At 37.0% G+C, this 19,441-nt stretch overlaps 1 long non-coding RNA gene across 2 annotated transcripts; it reads right to left on the reverse strand.

The window, feature by feature from the left end:
* Positions 1 to 12,349: 12,349 nt before the first annotated feature.
* On the reverse strand, positions 12,350 to 18,849 carry LOC104097919 (uncharacterized). 2 transcript variants are annotated; one of them, XR_011409324.1, is made up of 4 exons: positions 18,632 to 18,849; positions 17,422 to 17,530; positions 17,010 to 17,134; positions 12,350 to 12,536 (listed from the first exon to the last, which is right to left on the reverse strand). It is a non-coding gene; the product is annotated as an uncharacterized lncRNA (long non-coding RNA). The 2 variants fall into 2 exon arrangements; XR_011409325.1 differs by lacking the exon at positions 17,422 to 17,530.
* Between the last annotated feature and the right edge of the window lie 592 nt (positions 18,850 to 19,441).

A 19,441-nucleotide genomic window follows, 5' to 3' on the forward strand; every position in this document is an offset into this window, starting at 1 on the left:
TGATATGTCCTTTTCTTTTATCAATTGACGTTAAATGGGTGCCATTCACCAATCAACAAGTGTACTCAAGAATATGCTTTTAGTTCCTTTTCTTTTTTTCTTTTTCTTTTTTCTTATTATTTTGTGGTACAATTAAAGAAAACAATGTTTTTGGAAGAAAAAGAACGTTTTCACATTCTTCATCGAGCTAAATAATTGCAAACTTTAACCTTTTGCCAGGAGAAATTAAATACTTATAGGCTTTTCCATATTTAGACAAGAGATTTGGATTACTTCATCATCATTTTTACTTACAGTTTAAGAAAAGAAGCCTACGGCAACGGTTCTAAATGCGTTGCCATAGATAGGAAAATCGTAACGGTTTAGGGTCCGTCCCATCAGATCGCGTGCCAATAGATCTACTGCAACGGTTTCTTACAACCGTTGCGACAACTCTATGTCACACCCCTTTTATATCCCCAAAAGATATATGTGTTTTATTTTATGGATTGTGGGTTAAAGAGTTTCTCCAATTGAAGTGACAAATTTGAATAGGGATTATTTTATTTACAGAGTCGCCACTTAAATTTGATTTTTCGGTGTTCCAAGTCACCTTTTATTTGAATCCCTAATCAAAGGAAGGTTTGACTCTATTATTAACTGGTCTACGAAAACAAAGTCCGAGTAAGAAATTCTGTTGACCGGGGAGAAGGTGTAAGGCATTCCCCGAGTCCTGTGGTTCTAGGACCGTCTCTTTATTGACTTAAACTTGGCTTGAATTTATTTTGGAAAAATTGTGTTTTATTTGGATTTTCATATTTTACCTATCCACTTTTAATTATTAAAATTATTAAAGAAAAGATTTGAATAAAATTGTCCTAACCGCACCACGCAAACGAATGTGTGACCGAGATAAATTTTATTGATTTTGTCATAACCGCGCTACGCAAGCGAATCTGCAGTCATAACGAGGATTATTAGTACATTGTTACTTTTGGAGAAAATTACTACATTCGCGCTACGCAAACGAATCCGCAAGTTTAGCAATAGATTTATTAAATTAAAAATTAACTAATCCTAACGAGTACGGTATAACATTATTGAATTAAATTATTGAATGTTAAATATCACGTTACGCAAGTGATTCCATGAAGTTAAAGCACGCCTACTAATTGCCTAGCGTCTAAATTAATTAAAAAGCGCTTCTTTTTTATTTATTACTTGTTCGACTGAAAAAAAAATATTATTATTAAAATTAATTTTTAACTAATGCAAGACATTAAATCCGAGTAAGCTTATGTTAAACTTTCATGGTATTAGGCCACTTATTTTATTTAACAAAAGATAATTTATTAGTTTTAAAGAAAATGCTCATCTTACTTTCTATTGTCATTGGGCCTACAAATTTTAGCTTATTTGGCCCACGTTACTTAAGAGCCTCGATGACCAAGACAACACAAAATAACAAGTATTTTTCTAAGCCCAAATTGCTTCTTACATTGATGTCCAAACTAAAAATTATTTTTTATAAAAGAAACTTACATGCTAATTATTATCTTTTATCTTCTTAATCAACTATTTCTTAAGGACTAACATAATATTTTTACTCATCTACACCAACATGGCAGTAATCAAACTACACCCATTAGCAACATAAAAAACCACGACTAAATATAAAAACTACAAAAAAGGGTAATACTTCAATGCTAAAGAGAAGAACTATATTAAGTATAATATTATGTTGATTATAATTCAAAGCATCAAAACATTTGAAGCTAGAAGTCTTTCTTAGATAATTATACATGAACCATGAAAGTAACTCACGGAAAAGAGCCCATACTAAACAAACATGGTTAAAAATGGGGGTCTTTATCTTTTCATTAAACTACTGTTAAGAGGGGGTCTTTATCTTTTCATTAAACTAAGTAATCTTAACAGAATGCAATTTCAATCACATATATAAAGAATAAAATGATAATTTAACTAATTTTTAACAGATTTACATGATGATAACACTAATATAACATTCATCTTGAAACAAAATCAGATCTAACATGTTCCATCAACCAAACCGGGATCAAATCCTTCTTATTATCATCAAGAATCTGCAATATAAGAATTTGAAAGTTACCTGGTTTGTAGAATAATAAAATACAGCAGTGCAGTAACAAAATATTCAGCAGCAAATATAGTAGAAACAGCAGCAAGTCAAGTGTTAAGACAACCCAAAAAACTCAACAAAGATGCTTGAAATTGGTATCTATCAACTTCACAAATTGCCTAAGGGATTTTTCTATTTTTCTCAAAGTTTTTGCACTCAAATAATCATCACAAAACTCTGAAATTTCAGCTTGTTATATGTATTAAGCTGCTGATTTTTCTCAAAGATATATGTCTTTAAGCAAGTCTCCAAGATGTGTCTCAGTGTAAGATAGAGTGTGTGTCCTCTTCAGTGAGTAAGGATAGCCCTTTAAATAGGTAAATAAATCAGATTTTTCGGACAGATTTTGGTTCACCAAAAGTCTGTCCAAAAGACTAACTTTGTGTGCTAAACACTGTTCAAAAGCTGTCAAAAAGTATTGTATTTGTCACCACATAATGACTTTTGAGTTTTGCACTCCAAAATCTTTGCACAGTAAAAACAACCAAACTTGTACTATTCCTTCTTTAATTACAGCTTTTATCAACACAAAATTCAAATACTTAAATCCAATAAAACAAATTCACTAAGCACTTGAAACTTTTATTATAAACTATCATGACTAAGCGAATAGCTATTTCAAAATTAATGAATAACTAATTATCAGTGATTAATAAGTATGAACGACTAAGCTAACATAGATTAAACACAACTAATAATAAAAATATAAATAATATAAATAATAATAATAAAAATAAATAAATCATAAATTATGCTAGACATAAACTAAATACAATACAATTAGAAAAAATAGACAAAGAAAATGAGAATAGGGGTATACCAAACGAAGGCATTCGGGGTGGTCGCCGGAATTTGGCTGGATTTTTAGTTGCTGAATTTTCGGGAGAAATTGATATCAATAAGTAGGTCTTGTTGAGCTCTATCCGTTGATGTAGGTATTGTAGGGCGGTAGTGGCCGGAACTTCAAGATTTTGGGCAAAAAAGTTGAGGCTAAAGTTTCCTAGATCTAAAATTCAAGGAGTTTGAGGGGTTTTTGAAAGATTTGGTTTGGAGATATAGAAAGAGGAGGTTGTGGAGATTACATGGTGTGAATTTGGGGGTGTTTGGAGGTTGGTCGCCGCTGGTGGGCGATTTCCGACGGCGGTGGCGGCGGCGGAGAGAAGAGAGAAAGAGTTACGAGGAAAATGAGGGAACTTTTTCAGATTTTTGAGGCTTTAAATACCTCTTGAGAGATCAAATATGGACCATTAGATCAAGGGGTGATCAATGGGTGAGATTTGATCTTGGGTCACTTAATGAAACAACATAGTTTTGAGGCAAAACTACGTCGTTTCTGACCCTTTTAAGGGTAGCCCCTTATCTTGCACTTTTGGCCACTTTCTCTAACAAATTTGGCCCAATTTCTTCCTTAATCCTACTTATTAAATTAAATTTACACAAACAAATAAATTAATTAAGTAACTTATTCAAATAATCAATTAACTAGATTAATTCACCAATTAAAATAGTTAGTTAATTCCTAAAATGCACAAATAAAGAAAGAACTATTTTTTGGTATTTTTATGATAGGAAATATGCAATCAAAGACACAAAAATTGGGAAAAATAATTAAAGTAATAAAACACTAATGACTTTAGGAGGTGTTAAAATAATGCAAAAATTAGGTATTCACACTCTATATATCGCTACGGTTAGTAAACCGTTGCCATAAAAGTATCTATTGCAACGGTTAGTTATCCAAATGGAACGGCTAAAAATTGTTGCAGTATCATTTTTGCAACAACATTTAAGGCTATGGCAATGGTTATTAGTGTCTATTGCTGTCACGACCCCAAATTCCCTCTGTATGAGGTCGTGATGGCACCTAGTCTCTAAGACTAGGTAAGCCTATCAATGCGGAATAATAATAAATATCTAAAGTAAATAAACTACAATTCAAATGATTTCAACTCCCAAAACCCGGTAGAAATAAATCACAAGCTTCTAAGAATTTATTCTCAATGTCTCTATATGTCAAAGTCTAAATAAAATATAAGGAAGCAACGTAAAATGATAGAAGGGGACTCCGGAGTCTACGGACGCTGGCCGATATACCTCGAAGTCTCCGTGCGCAGGTAACTCGCTGACGTCTATGCTGGTAAAATGTACCTGGATCTATACAAAATGTTATGCAGAAGTGTAGTATGAGTACACCACAGCGGTACCCAGTAAGTGCCAAGCCTAACCTCGGTAGAGTAGTGACGAGGTCAGGTGAGGCCCTATTGGAATATAATAATGGCATGGTAAAATATTTAATAATATAGTAAAATAAAATGACATTGAAAATAAATCAAATAGTATGTCACATTTAATGACACCAAATAATTTCAAATAATATCTCGTGGAATCAAAACAGAATTTCCTTCAACTTTATGAAAATCACAACAATTAATCGAAGGCAACTATGGCCATAAATCAATATCAACAAGGGCACTACCGAGGTACCGCTTCGTAGTCCCAAATTATAAATAATTTCACAATATCTCATTTTCTTATACCACCGAGGGAGCCTTCACAATTTATTTAAAGAAAGTATTTTTTTTTTCCGAAATAGCATCCCGCGTTTTAGCCACCCTTATCACACCGCATGACTTCTAGTAGTCACCCCTACTAGCCACGCATATCAAGCTACCCTTATCTCACCGCATGCATTTCAACACCCAGACCTTATATCACCGCATGCATATCAATATCACAATATATCACAATTTGTACCTCAAGTGCTCAATATTTTAATTTTTCACAAAAAAATCAACAACAATATTTTTCAATAATAAAGAGCTCACGGCTCATGCCAGAATAATCCAAAAAAAAAAATCTTACGAAAATATTCAAGAATAAATAATTCAGGAAAATAATATTTTAAATTTTTAATACGTTGCTTCAATATCAAATTTTAAAATGTCAAATACTTCATATTAATAATATTTAATTTAAAAAAAATCAACCTTCAAATAATGCACAGTATAAAAGAAACCAAGTTTCAATTAAACAGGTAAAACAATTAGCAGGAAAAAGGTAAACAAATCTAAAATATATATCACAGATCAATGATGAAGAATATAACAAGATAAAATAATTTAATAACTGCGCAACAATGATCTACACAATTTAAAACTATAATCTTTCACATTTAGCCCGTGTACACACTCGTCACCTCATGTACACGACTTTTAACACATTTCAATAATCACATTAATATTAATTCTAGGGGAAATTTCCCCCACACAAGGTTAGACAAGTCACTTACCTCGACTTGCTCCAATTTAATCAAGTATTATGCTTTTTCCTCGATTTTTCGATTCTGATCGACTCGTATCTAATCATAATTAATTCGATACAGTCAACAAAAATTATAGAATTAATTCTATACGAAAATACTACAATTTTGTTTTCAATAAAAATCCGAAATTAACTCAAAAATGGCATGTGGGGCCCATGTCTCGAAATCCGATGAAAGTTACGAAATATGAACACCCATTCAACCACGAGTCTAACCATACCAAAATGACTAAATTCCAATAACGATTCGACCCTCAAATCCACAAATCTATCCAAGAGGGTTTTCAAATTTTTCCAACTTAAATCACCAATTAAATGTTAAAAACAGTGATGGATTCGGGTAATCTAACCCAGATTGAGTTAAGAACACTTACCCCAATATTTTTCCTTGAAGATATATCGAAAATCGCCTCTGCTTAAGCTCCAAGTTGTTAACAATGGCGAATGGGACGAAATTCCCCTGTTTTTATAACTTACGGATCTGTCCAGGCTGACCTCGATCGTGGAGTCCGATCCTGGACCTCGATCATGAGAGTCCGATCCTGGACCTCGATCATGGGAGTCCGATCATGGGGAGTCCGATCATGGCCCTCGACCCAGGGGCTCGATCACAACCGTCGATCATGGCTATCGATTACTGGCCTTGGTCATAACCCTCGATCCTGGACCTTCGATCAGTGACCTTCGATCATGGATCTCGAGCCTGCCTTCGATCCTCGGCTCGATTTCTGGGGGCTCGATTGCACGGCAGAAGAGAATTTGCAGCAGCTGTTTAAGTCCCATTATTGATCCGTTAACCATCCGAAACTCACCCGAGGCCCTCGGGACCTCAACCCAATACACCAACAAGTCCTAAAATATCATACGAACTTATTTGAAACCTCAAATCACATCAAACAACGCTAAAATCACGAATCAAATATAGATTCAAGCCTAATGAACTTTGAAACTTTTAATTTCTACAAACAACACCGGAACCTACCAAATCAAGTCCGATTGACCACAAATTTTTCACGCAAGTCATAAATGACATAAAGGAGCTATGAAAATTTTCAGAATCGGATTTCGACCTCGATATCAAAAAGTCAACCCCTCGGTCAAACTTCCCAAAAATTTAACGGCATTTCAAGCCTAATTCCACAACGGACTTTCAAATAAAATTTCAATCACGCTCCTAAATCCAAAATCACCATACAGAGCTGTTGGAATCATCAAAATTCTATTCCGGGGTCATTTGTACATAATTCGACATCCGGTCACTATTTGAACTTAAACTTTAAATTTTTCATCAAAATTCCATATCTCGGGCTAGGACCTCGGAATTTGATTCCGGGCATACGCCCAAGTCCCAATTCACGATACGGACCTACCGGAACTGTCAAAATACTGATACAAGTCTGTTTGCTCAAAATGTTGACCAAAGTCAACTCAATTGTGTTTTAAACATCTAATTCACATTTTAATCCATTTTTACCTGAAAACTTTCAAAAAATTTTACGGACTGCGCACGCAAGTCGAGGAATGATAAATAGTACTTTTCGAGATCTTAGAACATATAATTAATTATTAAATTTAAAGATAATATTTTGGATCATCACATTCTCCACCTCTAAAACAAGCGTTCGTCCTCGAACGGAGTTAGAAAAAGTACCTGAGCTGGTGAATAAGTGTGGATAACATCTGTGTATATCATGCTCGGCCTCCCAAGTCGCCTCCTCGACCGGATGACCCCTCCACTGAACCTTTACGGAAGCAATATTCTTTGACCTCAGCTTTCGAACCTGCCTATCTAAAATAGCCATTGGTTCCTTAACATAAGACAGATCCTTGTCCAACTGAACCGAACTGAAGTTTAACACATGAGACGGATCGCCGTGACATTTCTGAAGCATAGATACATAGAATATCGGATGAACCGCAGAAAGACTAGGTGGTAGTGCAAGTCTGTAAGCCACTTCTCCAACTCTCTCAAGAATCTCAAAAGGCCCAATATACCTAGGGCTCAACTTGCCCTTCTTCCCGAACCTCATCACACCCTTCATAGGCGAAACCCGGAGCAATACCCGCTCACCAACCATGAATGCAACATCGCGAACCTTCCGATCCGCATAACTCTTCTGTCTAGATTGGGCTGTACGAAGTCGATCCTGAATCATCTTAACCTTTTCCAGGGCATCCTGAACCAAGTCTGTACCCCATAGTCTAGCCTCGCCCGGTTTGAACCAACCCACTGGAGACTGGCACCGCCTACCATACAAGGCCTCATACGGAGCTATCTGAATGCTTGACTGGTAATTATTATTGTAAGAAAACTTCGCAAGTGGTAAGAACTGATCCCAAGCACCCCCAAAATCTATCACACACGCCTGAAGCATATCCTCCAGTATTTGAATAGTGCGTTCGGACTGCCCGTCCGTCTGAGGGTGAAATGTTGTACTCAATTCTACCCGAGTACCCAACTCACGTTGTACTGCCCTCCAAAAAAGTGAGGTAAACTGTGTACTCGGTCAGAGATGATAGATACCGGTACACTGTGAAGTCTGACAATCTCGCGAATATATACCTGAGCCAGCTGCTCTGAAGAGTAAGTAGTAATCACAGGAATGAAATGAGCTGATTTGTTCAGCCTATCCACAATCACCCAAACTGCATCAAACTTCCGCTGAGTCCGTGGGAGTCCAACAACAAAATCCATAGTGATACGCTCCCATTTTCATTCTGGAATCTCTAACTTCTGAAGTAATCCACCCGGTCACTGATGCTCATATTTCACCTGTTGACAATTTAGACACCGAGATACATACCCCACTATGTCTTTCTTCATCCGCCTCCGCCAATAGTGTTGTCTCAAGTCCTGATACATCTTTGCAGCACCTGGATGAATGGAGTACCGTGAACTGTGAGCCTCCTGGAGAATCAACTCACGCAAGCCATCCACATTAGGCACACATAGCCTGCCCCGCATCCGTAATACATCGTCATCTCCAATAGTGACTTCCTTGGCATCACCGTGCTGAACTGTATCCTTAAGGACAAGCAGATGGGGATCATCATACTGGCGTTCCCTGATACGATCATAAAGAGAAGACTGAGAAACCACGCAAGCCAAAACTCGACTCGGCTCGGAAACATCCAATCTAACAAACTGGTTGGCCAAGGCCTGAACATCCAAGGCCAAAGGCCTCTCTGCTACCGGTAAATATGCTAAGCTGCCCAAACTCTCCGCCTTACGACTCAAGGCATCGGCCACCACATTGGCCTTCCCAGGATAATAGAGAATGTTGATATTATAATCCTTAAGTAACTCCAACCACCTCCGTTGCCGCAAGTTAAGATCCTTCTATTTAAACAGATGTTGTAGACTCTGGTGATTGGTGTAGATCTCAAAATGGACACCGTACAAATAATATAGCCAAATTTTTAAGGCATGAACAATAGCTGCTAACTCCAGGTCATGTACAAGATAATTCTTCTTATGCACCTTTAACTGTCTGGACGCGTAGGCAATCACCCTACCGTCTTGCATCAACACTGCACCGAGACCAATACGCGACGCGTCACAATACACAGTATAAGATCCTGTACCTGTAGGTAATACCAATACTGGGGCTGTAGTCAAAGCTGTCTTGAGCTTTTGGAAGCTCTCCTCACATTCCTCGGTCCACCTGAACGGAGCACCCTTCTGGGTCAATTTGTTCATAGATGCAACAATAGAAGAGAAACCCTTTACAAATCGGCGATAATACCCAGCCAAACCAAGGAAACTCCGAATTTCCGTATCTGAGGGCTGTCTGGACCAACTCTGCACTGCTTCAATGTTCTTTGGATCTACTTTGATCCCCTCGCACGAAACTATATGACCCAAAAATCCCACTGAATCAAGCCAGAATTCACACTTTGAAAATTTTGCATATAACTTCCTTTCTCTCAAAATCTGAAGCATAGTCCTCAGGTGTTGTTCATGATCTTCCCGACTTCGGGAATACACCAGAATGTCGTCAATAAATACAATAACGAAGGAATCAAGATAGGGTTGAAATACACTATTCATTAAGTTCATAAATGATATTGGGACATTGGTCAGCCCAAAAGACATCACAAGGAATCGTAATGACCGTACCGAGTCCTGAAAGCAGTTTTCAGAATATCTAGCTCCCGAATCTTCAACTGATGATAGCCTGAACGCAAGTCAATTTTTGAGAATACCCTGGCACCCTGAAGCTGATCAAATAAGTCATCAATACGTGGCAATGGATACATGTTCTTCACTGTAACCTTGTTCAACTGGCGATAATCAATACACATCCGCATAGAACCATCCTTCTTCTTTACAAATAAGACAGGAGCACCCCACGGCGATACACTAGGCCGAATAAAACCCTTATCAAGCAATTCTTGTAACTGTTCTTTTAATTCTTTTAACTCTGTTGGGACCATACGGTGTGGTGGAATAGAAATGGGCTGAGTACCCGGTAATAGATCAATACCAAAATCAATATCCCTGTCGGGTGGCATACCCGAAAGATCTGCTGGAAATACATCAGGAAAATCCCTTACTGCAGGAACTGACTCTACAGTAGGAGTATCAATACTAACATCTCTCACATAGGACAGATACGCATCACACCCCTTCTAAACCGTTCATTGAGCTTTAAGAAATGAAACAACCCTGCTAGGAACATGATCCGAGGTACCTCTCCACTCTAGCTGCGGTAGACCTGGCATAGCCAATGTCACCGTCTTGGCGTAACAATCAAGAATAGTGTGATAGGGCGACAACCAGTCCATGCCTAAAATAATATCGAAATTCACCATACTGAGCAATAATAAATTAGTTCTGGCCTCAAAATCACTGATGACAATTAAACACGACCGATACACACGGTCTATAATAATGGATTCACCCACGGGTGTAGATACATAAATAGAAGAACTCAAGTAATCATGTGATACGCCCAAATACGGGGCAAAATAAGATGACACATAAGAATAAGTGGAGCCTGGATCAAATAAAACTGATGCATCTCTATGACAGATCGGAATAATACTTGTGATAACAGAATCGGATGCAACGGCATCTGTCCTAGCAGGAAGGGCATAATATTTGGCCTGGCCTCCCCCTCTAGGGCGACTTCTGCCTGTCCGACCTCCACCTCTAGCTGGCTGTGTAGGTGGAGTGGCAACTGGTGCAGTAATCATGGTCTGAGAAGCCTGAGGACCCTGAGGAATAGGTGGGGCCTGAGAAATTCGTGGAGGTGCACCCCTCCTAATTATGGGGCAATCCCTCATGATATGACGAGTGTCACCACACTCAAAATATGCCCTCAGAGGACGTGGCTGTTGAGACTGGCTCGGGCCTGATCGACTAGACTGTCCGCTGAAAGCACCCCATACAGGAGGTACAGAAGACACTGGTGGTGCATAATATGGAACCTGTGGTCTGGGAGTAGTCGGAATACCACTGGAAGCTAGAAGTGCTGAATTAATAGGATGGCTCACATAACCTCTACCATGACGTGTTGCAACTGGGGCACGAGAATTATTATATGTTCCAGAACCTCGGGGTCTCTTAGCTTCCCTCTCTTCCCTCTCCCGAGTCCATATACCTTCCAATCTTCTAGCAATTGACACCACCTGTTGGTATGTGACGTCCATCTCTAGCTCTCGGGCCATAGTGTATCTGATACTAGGGTGAAGACCCTCAATAAATCTGCGAACCCGCTCTCGAACAGTAGCAACTAAGGCTGGTGCATGCCTAGCCAAATCATTAAATCGGACCGCATACTCTGACACAGTCATAGAACCCTGGCGCAACTGCTCAACTCTACGCACCATGCATCCCTAAGACTCTAAGAAACATACTCCCTTAAGAACATATCCGAAAATTGAGTCCAAGTGTGTAAAGATGTCTCAGCGGGACTATCCAACTCATATGCCCACCACTACTGGTAGGCTGCTCCTCTAAACTGGAATGTAGTGAAATAAACCCCACTGGAATCCACAATACCCATAGTACGAAGGATACGGTGACATTCCTCCAGAAAACCCTGAGCATCCTTTGAAGCTAAACCGCTGAAAGTGGAAAGGTGGTACTTCTTATACCTCTCGAGCCTGAACTGCTCCCCCTCTGAAACTGCTGTCCTAATATCAGGCCGAACTGGGATAATTGGTTGCACTGGTATAACCTCTGGGGCATGGTCAACTTGGGCACGTGGCTCTGGAGTACGGGCGGCGGGAGTCTGTGCTCCTCCCCCAACCTGAGATGTGGCAGGAGCAAGTGAAATTAATCCTGCCTGAGTTAAAGTGCCAAACATGCTCAAAAACTGGGCAAGAGTCTCCTGAAGTGCAGGAGTAGTAACAGGCGTCTCAGGTGCCTGCTCTCCAACTGGAGCTACTGGTGGCTCTGGTGCAGCAGTTCGTGCAGGTGCTCTGGCTGTACCACGTGGTCTTCCTCGGCCTCTACCCCGACCCCGGTCTCTTGCGGCTCCAACAGGGGGCGCGGGTGTTTGATCATCAGATCCAGTCGTGCGTGTCCTCACCATCTGTGAGAGAATAGAAAGACAATTGTTTAAAATTTTGAAGTCAACAAATACGCACGATAAGGAATCAAAGAAGTGAATATTTCCTAACAGTTTCATAGCCTCTCGAAGATAAGTACAGACGTCTCCGTACCGATCCGCAGGACTGTACTAAACTGCTTGTGACTCATAACACCTATGAACCTAGTGCTCTAATACCAACTTGTCACGACCCCAAATTCCCTCCGTAGGAGGTCGTGATGGCACCTAGTCTCTAAGACTAGGTAAGCCTATCAATGCGGAATAATAATAAATATCTGAAGTAAATAAACTACAATTCAAACAATTTCAACTCCCAAAACCCGGTAGAAATAAATCACAAGTTTCTAAGAATTTATTCTCAATGTCTCTATATGTCAAGGTCTAAATAAAATATAAGGAAGCAACGTAAAATGATAGAAGGGGACTCCGGAGTCTGCAGACGCTGGCAGATATACCTCGAAATCTCCGTGCGCAGGTAACTCACTGATGTCTAGGCTGGTAAAATATACCTGGATCTGCACAAAAAAATGTGCAGAAGTGTAGTATGAGTACACCACAGCGGTACCCAGTAAGTGCCAAGCCTAACCTCGGTAGAGTAGTGACGAGGTCAGGTGAGGCCCTACTGGAAAATAATAATGGCATGGTAAAATGTTTAATAATATAATAAAATAAAATGACATTGGAAAAGAATCGAATAGTATGTCACATTTAATGACACCAAATAATTTCAAATAATATCTCGTGGAATCAAAACAGAATTTCCTTCAACTTTATGAAAATCACAACAATTAATCGAAGGCAACTATGGCCATAAATCAATATCAACAAGGGCACTACCGAGGTACCGTCTCGTAGTCCCAAATTATAAATAATTTTACAATATCTCATTTTCTTATACCACCGCGGGAGCCTTCACAATTTATTTAAAGAAAATATTTTTTCCGAAATAGCATCCCGCGTTTTAGCCACCCTTATCACACCGCATGACTTCTAGTAGTCACCCCTACTAGCCACGCGTATCAAGCCACCCTTATCTCACCGCATGCGTTTCAACACCCAGACCTTATACCACCGCATGCGTATCAATATCACAATATATCACAATTTGCACCTCAAGTGCTCAAATAATTTAACTTGCCAAAATAATTCAACAACAATATTTTTCAATAATAAAGAGCTCACGGTTCATGCCAGAATAATCCAAAAAAAAAAATCTTATGAAAATATTCAAGAATAAATAATTCAGAAAAATAATATTTCAAATTTTTAATACGTTGCTTCAATATCAAATTTAAAAATGTCAAATACTTCATATTAATAATATTTAATTTAAAGAAAATCAACCTTCAAATAATGCACAGTATAAAAGAAACCAAGTTTCAATTAAACAGGTAAAACAATTAGCAGAAAAAAGGTAAACAAATCTAAAATATATATCACAAATCAATGATGAAGAATATAACAAGATAAAATAATTTAATAACTGCGCAACAATGATCTACACAATTTAAAAATATAATCTTTCACATTTAGCCCGTGTACACACTCATCACCTCGTGTATACGACTTTCAACACATTTCAATAATCACATTAATATCAATTCTCGGAGAAATTTCCCCCACACAAGGTTAGACAAGTCACTTACCTCGACTTACTCCAATTTAATCAAGTATTATACTTTTTCCTCGATTTTTCGACTGCGATCGACTCGTATCTAGTCATAATTAATTCGATACAGTCAACAAAAATTATAGAATTAATTCAATGCGAAAATACTACATTTTTGTTTTCAATAAAAATATGAAATTAACTCAAAAATAGCCCGTGGGGCCCATATCTCGAAATCCGACGAAAGTTACGAAATATGAATGCCCATTCAACCACGAGTCTAACCATACTAAAATGACTAAATTCCAAATAACGATTCGACCCTCAAATTCACAAATCTATCCAAGAGGGTTTTCAAATTTTTTCAACTTAAATCACCAATTAAATGTTAAAAACAGTGATGGATTCAGGTAATCTAACTAAGATTGAGTTAAGAATATTTACCCCAATGTTTTTCCTTGAAGATATATCAAAAATCGCATCTGCTCAAGCTCCAAGTTGTTAAAAATAGCGAATGGGACGAAACCCCCCTATGTTTATAACTTACGGATCTGTCCAGGATGACCTCGATCGTGGAGTCCGATCCTGGACCTCGATCATGAGAGTCCGATACTGGACCTCGATCATGGGAGTCCGATCATGGCCCTCGACCCTGGGGCTCGATCACAGCCGTCGATCCTGGCTATCGATCATGGCTTCGATCCTTATGGCCTTCGATCGCTGGCCTTGGTCATAACCCTCGATCCTGGGCCTTCGATCAGTGGCCTTCGATCATGGATCTCGAGCCTGCCTTCGATCCTCGGCTCGATTTCTGGGGGCTCGATTGCACAGCATAAGAGAATTTGCAGCAGCTTTTGCAGCAGCTATTTAAGTCCCATTTTTGATCCGTTAACCATCCGAAACTCACCCGAGGCCTTCGGGACCTCAACCCAATATGCCAACAAGTCCTAAAATATCATACGAACTTATTTGAAACCTCAAATCACATCAAACAACGCTAAAATCATGAACCACACATAGATTCAAGCTTAATGAACTTTGAAACTTTCAATTTCTACAAACAACACTGGAACCTACCAAATCAAGTTCGATTGACCTCAAATATTGCACGCAAGTCATAAATGACATAACGGAGCTATAAAAATTTTCAGAATCGGATTTCGACCCCGATATCAAAAAGTCAACCCCTCGGTCAAACTTCCCAAAAATTCAACTTTCGGCATTTCAAGCCTAATTCCACTACGGACTTCCAAATAAAATTCCGATCACGCTTCTAAGTCCAAAATCACCATACGGAGCTGTTGGAATCATCAAAATTCTATTCCGGGGTCATTTGCACATAATTCGACTTCCGGTCACTATTTGAACTTAAACTTTAAATTTTTCATCAAAATTCCATATCTCGGGCTAGGGACCTCGGAATGTGATTCCGGGTATACGCCCAAGTCCCAATTCACGATACGGACCTACCGGAACTGTCAAAATACTGATTCGAGTATGTTTGCACAAAATGTTGACCAAAGTCAACTTAGTTGTGTTTTAAACATCTAATTCACATTTTAATCCATTTTTCACCTGAAAACTTTTCGAAAAATTTTACGGACTGTGCACGCAAGTCAGAGAATGATAAATAGTACTTTTCAAGCTTTTAGAACACATAATTAATTATTAAATTTAAAGATAACATTTTGGGTCATCACAATTGCAATGGTTAGTTGGGGCTATTGCAATGGTTAGTTGGCTTCTGCAACGGTTTTCTTGAGGCTATTGCAACGGTTTGGTTGTTTATTAGAACAGTTACTAGAAGCTATTGCTATGGTAAACGAACCTATTGTAATATTATAATAAAGCATAATACAAATATCCAACTAGTATTATCAATATATAAAAGCAAAATATATATATTATTGTTTAATAATCCAAGAGTCAGCATACATAAGTTTGCAAAAACATTTAAAAATCAAAGGTTCCTACAACATTTGAAGGTCTAGCAACGATCAACCAATACTATTATAAGTTCTTCAGAGCTTTCTTCTTCCGTTTGTTCATTTGCTTCACTTACAAATTTAATAAGCACAACGGTATTCAGCAAGTATGAATAAGAAAAAGAAAACACTTTCTCAATGTCATATTACTTTCTTTTTTTTTGAGAAGGTAACGGATTCTAATATATTGATAAAAGATGTTCAATTACTACTAACACTAGAGAAAACATCTGACATATTGTTCAATTATCCAGCACACTTATCCATAATGTCACCCACAAGATTATTTGATAACCAATATACTATTATAGGTCATAAGTCAAGACACTAAGTTTGATGTTCGAGTTTAAGATACCAATTCAATGGTTAACAACAATTTGTAGAGCCATAAATCAAATCTTTGTCAACTAATGAAAGCAACTTCTTTGCATATGGTAAAATAAATTAAGACTTTCATTTAGCTATTAGCATTTAATTTCATACCAAATAATATTAGTACTATATTAGCATGTAGCAGAACTACTATAGCCAAATGAATGTATTCATAGCAGGTAATTTGGCAATTATAAATAAATATAATGGAGTAGCACACAACAACTGATAACCCTTCCATCCAGCAATTCTTGCTACCAGGTCAAGACTCTTTCACTGGTGAAACACACATACTTCAAAACCAACAAAGAGATACCAGTGACCTAGTCTCAGACATCAACTTTTTCTTTTTCTTTTTAATTTTTCTTTCACTTCATGTTTTTAGCATCATAGAAGCTCAATGAAGAATCTACAAAAATTCTTGCGGTGATATTCCAACTCAGTACCCTTATTGTTCTTCCTCAATTGTTCTTCATTTAAAATAAAAGAAAGCAGAAGAAGTGCCTAATTTTAAAGTAACTTCTTTATTCTCATCCATGGAAACAAGGAATTGTTTAAATATTTAAACATAAATCTTTAAGAAAAAGGATAAATCAAAACTCATCTTATATTCCATTATAGTTCTTGAGTCCGGGGTACATTTCTCATCTCTTTGTTACTAACAAAGATTACTTTTTTTTCAACTTTTGATGATTATACTATGTATACAACTTCTTTGAATCTTATATGTTAATCAAGAAAGGAAAAATATGAGTACATGAACTATTAATACACTACATAATCTTTAGTTTTTGATTAAGCTGCATCTTCTAAAAATTTTATGACGTTTTTGGAGATATAAGAAAAGAGTCGTAGGAAATCATTTATCCTAAAAACTTATTAAGAATGGTAAGAGATTGTTTAGGAATTCAGCCTCGGCATCTAACTATGTAAAATCGTTTACTAACAAGAATTCTAAAGAATTTTTGGTGCTTACTTGAAGGTAATACTTAAAGAGTAGTAGTAATTTTAAAGATGCTTACCAGTTTCCCATCACTCATCTTCTCTCGTCCATCTTGCAAATATTACCAATGCATTTGTGTTCCCAAGTTATATCCAACTAACATAGCTGAGTTGTGTTGGTGAGGCTCCAACCATCGGGAAGAAACTGTAGGAAGAAAAGAGTAAGAAGATAATTGACCTATAAATTAAATGATTACAGTCTACTATTACAAAATAATTCTATATGTTTCAATATTCTGAATTTACGGTACCAAAATATATATAAGGCCTTAGTTGTGGCGTAACCATATAATTAGAAAAAGATACTTTTAAACATAGTGATATGACAAACAATAACATGACAAGTAAAATTCTTTTTTGAAATAATTGTAACTGTCTTTTTGATAAGTTCTATATTCATAACTTTAAAATGCAAATAGGATAGGGAAGTACTTGAATATTTTTTACTGCAATATAAGGGTCTTGATGGTAGGGTTGTGATTCAACTTTGTCCTTCTTTCCCGTCCACAAAAAAAAAACATAAAAAAACTACCTGCTGCACCTATAAAACCAAGCAAGTCCAGATGTCGTAATGAAGTAAAAGAAGTCATAGGATATATGAGACATAATACAGTTGAGAAGACTAAAAGTTGATAAGCAACAAACATGAATAGGATAAATACACATGATCGCTTCATGGATATATTTGTTGTAAGTAGAAGACTGCATCTCTAATTCATGATAAGTCTCTTGGTTGCATTACTCTTTTAATAGAACTTCTGGTGAAAGATAATGTCAATTTGGTAAGGCATTTCATGGCTTCTCGAGAGGTAAGTATTGTAGTCTTCGACAATTGTACAATAAAACTATGGTTCTCAGTTCGATAACAAGTTCTGAGTATTAAACATATGATATTGATCATCAAATTGCTTCCCACGTTTAACATCGTAGAGTAGATAGACTGAATTACAAAATCTAATACAATTTAGTCTTATATGTATCCATTAAAAGTGCATTCATGTAAAGCACAAAGTGCCTATCTTTAAGAATGCACTAAAGATAAGGCTACATTTTATCTACTCGCGTCTGATACCAATCAATTCATAGATTTTGTAAACAAACTTAGCAGCAAACCATAGTTTAAACTTCCATAAAAGTACACTGAACACATAAAGTGCCAGAAAAACCAAGCATAAAAGAAAGAACCTTAGCATGTCAAAATCAGATACTATATTTATTATTTTCACAACAGTCTGGAAAAATAATTTTTAAATAAGGCAAGATATTATTGGGGAATAAAGGCACTAAGAAAGTGCTAAAGCTTTCTGAAAGTTGTGCAGGAAGCTAAGCCTGCCAAAATCACAACCAACAACAATAATCTGGTAAAATGTAAAGCATGTGTATAGTTAGCAAACTAAACCATACATCTATTAAAAGATACAAAAACACAATCGTAAACCCTCGTCCTATCTTGAATCTCCAAAATAAATCAACAAATGAAACCCAAAAATTAAAAGAGACGCCAGAGGAGCAAAATTGAAGAAACACAAACCTCATTAAAGAAATAGGAAGTTAAAAATCCAGGTGCAAAATAAAAAAATTAACAAAGGAAAAAACGAGGTAAAGAAATAAAAATGAAGAATAGAGAAAGAGACCTTGGTACCTTAAGTCCTAATGATGAGTATTTTGCAACGTCCTATGAAGCAATTGCTAATGGGTATTCTCTGTTTGTGAGGCGCTGACCTGTTTCCATGGCTGTGGCGTGAGGTGGAAGACGTCAAAGTGTTGGGTAAGTTACAGGTGTGCTGGGGAAGTTTTCATTGTTCTAGGTCTTCTCAGTTTGCCAACGATGAAGGTGCTAGGGTTTTGGGCATTGGCGGATGAAGCTTTACCAGAGGTGTGTGCATTGTTGTAGGCACTACTAGAAATCCGCTAAAAACCGACCAAATATTTCTGATCAATGTTGGTCGGTCAAAAAAAGCGATCAAAAGCCGTTCAGCTTGGACGGAAACTGAAAAAAAAAATTATATTTTTTTAAAACTAAATACCGGCCAACGTTGATCAGTAAACTGGTCAACGAATTGACCCAGCTGGTCAGACTTGCTTAGTCAAAGAAAATTTAAAATATTTTATAATATTTAAGAATTTATATTTAAAATTACCGACCAATGTTGGTCGGTTAATGCAGGGGAAGCATTTACCGACCAACTTTGGTCGGTAATTGTTATTTTTTGCAAAATAACCGACCAAAATTGGTCGGTTATTACGTCAACATTGGTCAAACTTTTGAATTACTTTTATATTTACTATCTAAATAATATAAATGTAATCCGTTAACACTTTTGTAATACAAATAATGAATACACTAACATATACTATATATAACATATTATATATGTAGTTAAAGTAGTACAACAAAGCGTGTTATATATATATATATATATATATATATATATATATATATATATATATA

The sequence above is a fragment of the Nicotiana tomentosiformis genome, chromosome 7 (genome assembly GCF_000390325.3).
Source record: "Nicotiana tomentosiformis chromosome 7, ASM39032v3, whole genome shotgun sequence".
Lineage (NCBI taxonomy): Eukaryota > Viridiplantae > Streptophyta > Magnoliopsida > Solanales > Solanaceae > Nicotiana > Nicotiana tomentosiformis.